Raw genomic sequence first — 3549 nt, forward strand, 5'->3', positions numbered from 1 at the left:
CAATGTGGTATTTGTATAAATACAGACAGCTAGGCCAATGGAATAGAATTAGAGAGCCCGGAAATAAACCCTTACAATCACAGTCACTTGATTCCTGATGAGGGAGCCAAGACCATTCAATGGGAAAAAAGACAGCATTTTCAAAACGATTTTGGGAAAACTGATATCCACATGCAAAAGAACAAAGTTGTACCCTTACCTTACACCATACACAAAAATTAACTCAAAATGGATCAAAGATCTAAATCTGAGGGCAAAAACTATAAAAGTCTTAGAAGAAAACACAGAGTAAAAGCTTCATGACATTGCATTTGGCAGTAATTTCTAGCAAATTTAGGGGGAAAAAATTTTTCCTCCACCTTCTTGGGATCCCTGGCTAGGTTTGAAAATTAAACTGACCAAGACAGAGTAACAGGAGAAAGCATACACATTTATTTAATATAAGGAAATCAAGATCTGAACAAACAGTTAAACCTGAGTATTTTTATGCTAGGTTTGATGAAGAGTGTCTAGTCATGGAGAAATATAATAGGGCAAGGAGTATTAGGTGAGTATAGTAAACTGGGGGTAACTTAGCAAGGCCTATTTGGATTTTTGGTGGCATCCCGTTGTCTTTGGAGGTAAGGATACTCCTTTGCTTCATATAGGGAGACCACTTCTCACATAAGGACTTTATGACCTACTTCATGGGTGAAAGGTTAGGGGAGGGTCAAAGTAACCTTCCTACTTCTGTTTTCTCAAACTCCTTCAACTTAAAAGATTAAATATGCCAAGGTGCCATACTTCAGTGTAGCATGTTCTGAACCCCATCAGATATGACACCAAAGGTACAGCCAACCAAAGTTAAAATAGATAAATTGGACTACATCAAAATTTAAAACGTCTGTGTATCAAGGACACAATCAACAGAGTGAAAAGACAACTCATGGAATGGGAGGAAATATTTGCAAACCATATATCTGACAATGAGTTAAAACCCAAAATATACAGACAACTCCTAAGATTTAAGAACAACAACAGTAACAAAAACAACCTGATTCAAAAATGAGTAAAGAACCTGAATAGACATTTCTCCAGAGAAGATACATGAATGGCCAATAAGTACATGAAAAGATATATAACATCTCTAGTCATTAGGGAAATGCAAATCAAAACCACAATGAGTCTCCTGCTGCAGTGACACGAGTGGGAGCACCTGGACCACGGGCTTGGAGTGACAGTTCTTGGACTGCTTTAAGAAATGGCAGACAAGCCCGACATGGCGGAAATTGCCGGCTTCAATAAGGCCAAGCTAAAGACGATGGAGACGCAGGAGAAGAACACCCTGCCAACCAAAGAGACCATTGAGCAGGAGAAGCAAGCGAAGTGAAATTTCCTAAGAACCTGGAGGATTCTCCACCCCCATCATCTTGGAGACCTTAGTCATGATGTGGAGGAAGAGCCACCTGCAAGATGGACACGAGCAACAAGCTGCACTGTGAACCTGGGCACTCCGTGCCGATGCCACTGGCCCATGGGTGTCTGAGGGGACCCTTCAATCGGACTGCTAAATTCTCGGTTTGCCCTGGGCTATGATAGAAAATTATTTGTATGATTAATGAAAATAAAACACACCTCGTGGCATGGAAGAAAAAAAGAAAACCCACAATGAGACATCCACCTCACACCCATTAAGGTAGCTACTATAAAAAGGAAAAAAAAAAAAGAAGGAACAACTGTTGACAAGGATGTAAAGAAATCAGAACCCTTGTGCACTATTAATGAGAATGTAAAATAGTGCAGTCACTGTGGAAAAGAGCATGGCGGTTCCTCAAAAAATTAAAAGTAGAATTTCCATATGATCCACCAAGTCTACATTTGGGGATACACTCAAAAGAAAGCATGGTCTTGAAGAGATATTTGTACACTCATTGTCCTAGCAGTACTATTCACAATAGCCCAAAGGTGGAAACAAGCCAGTGTCCACTGACAGATGAATGGATAAACAAAATGTGATGTAAACATACAACAGAATATTATTCAGCCATAAAAAAGAAAATTCTGACACGTGCTATATAACCTGTTTAAACCTAAAAGACATTATGCTAAGTAAAATAAGCCAATTACAAAAAGACAAATACTGTGTGATTGATTACACTTATAAGAAGTATCTAGGTAGTCAAAGTCACAGGAACAGAAAATACAATGGGGACTTCTCTATCAGTCCAGCGGTTAAGACTCTGCACTTCCACTGCAGGGGTGCGGGTTCGATGCCTGGTCGGGGAAGATCCCACATGCCCTGAGGTACAGCCAAAAAGTAAAAAAAAAAATACAATGGTGGTTTCTAGGAGCTAGGGGGAAGGAGACATGGAGAGTTGTTTAATGGCTATGTAGTTTCAGTTCTGCAAGATTAAAACTTTCTGGAGATTGCTTGCACAACAATGTGAATATACTTAACACTATTGAGCTATACATTTGAAAATGGTTTAGATGGTAAATTTTATGTTATGTGCATTTTTTTAAGTATTTTTTTTAATTTTTTATAAATTTATTTATTTTTGGCTGTGTTGGGTGTTCGTTGCTGCGCGCGGGCTTCCTCTAGTTGCGGAGAGCGGGGGCTACTCTTCGTTGCAGTGCACAGGCTTCTCATTGCAGTGGCTTCTCTCGTTGTGGAGCACAGGCTGTATGCACGTGGGCTTCCGTAGTTGCAGCACATGGGCTCAGTAGTTGTGGCGCACGGGCTTAGCTGCTCTGTGGCATGTGGGATCTTCCCAGACCACGGCACGAACCCATGTCCCCTGCATTGGCAGGCGGATTCTCAACCACTGTGCCACCAGGGAAGCCCGTTACGTGCATTTTACCATAATTTTTTAAAAAATATCAAAAAGAGTTCAGGGAAAACAATGATAAAAATCTAAAAGGGCCTTGAGTTCAGACTGCTTGCCAAAAGAATCTTTAAATTTTCACTCCACGTTGAAGAGCCCAAGACTGGCTTCTTGGGGGCTTCCCTGGTGGTGCAGTGGTTAAGAATCTGCCTGCCAATGCAGGGGACACGGGTGAGCACATTCTTATGTCACCACCATGCCTATTAGCATTAGACAAATTGCCTCTAAATTTTAATCCTATACTTCTATTCGTCTGTTTATTGGTTTAAAAATGTAGTAATTTATGTATAAATTAAATATATGCATTACTGTACTAATAAATCTTGATTCTGTCACATATCAGCTAATTGTTCCTATGCCAGTTTCTTAACCTACCTTTGCTTCAGCTTCCTGATTCTTTAAATGGGAACACTAGTATATATATTAGGTGTTGTGAGAGTTAAAATAATTAATATATGTAGAGCATTTGTAACAGTACCTGGTAAACAATAAAATGTATAAAGTGCTAAATATAATTAGGGTTGTATCTATAAGAAGATGCACAAAAATAAACTTTAAAGAAAATAAGAAATATGAGTTAAATTTTATTTTAGTTTACTTATTAATGACATAAACTTTTTTGCCTTACTTAAAAATATTGCTAATATCACTAATTTTAGCAAGAGAAATATGATTGAACATGTTC

General features: G+C 38.8%; 1 pseudogene across 1 annotated transcript; it reads left to right on the plus strand.

Moving 5' to 3' along the window:
• The first annotated feature begins 1240 nt into the window (after nucleotides 1–1240).
• LOC114895562 lies at nucleotides 1241–1478 on the plus strand (annotated as a pseudogene). Its single transcript, XR_003793586.1, has one exon. The product of XR_003793586.1 is annotated as a thymosin beta-10 pseudogene (transcript).
• The last annotated feature ends 2071 nt before the right edge of the window (nucleotides 1479–3549 follow it).

Source organism: Monodon monoceros, unplaced genomic scaffold (genome assembly GCF_005190385.1).
Source record: "Monodon monoceros isolate NGI ecotype Baffin Bay Population unplaced genomic scaffold, NGI_Narwhal_1 Super_Scaffold_14, whole genome shotgun sequence".
Lineage (NCBI taxonomy): Eukaryota > Metazoa > Chordata > Mammalia > Artiodactyla > Monodontidae > Monodon > Monodon monoceros.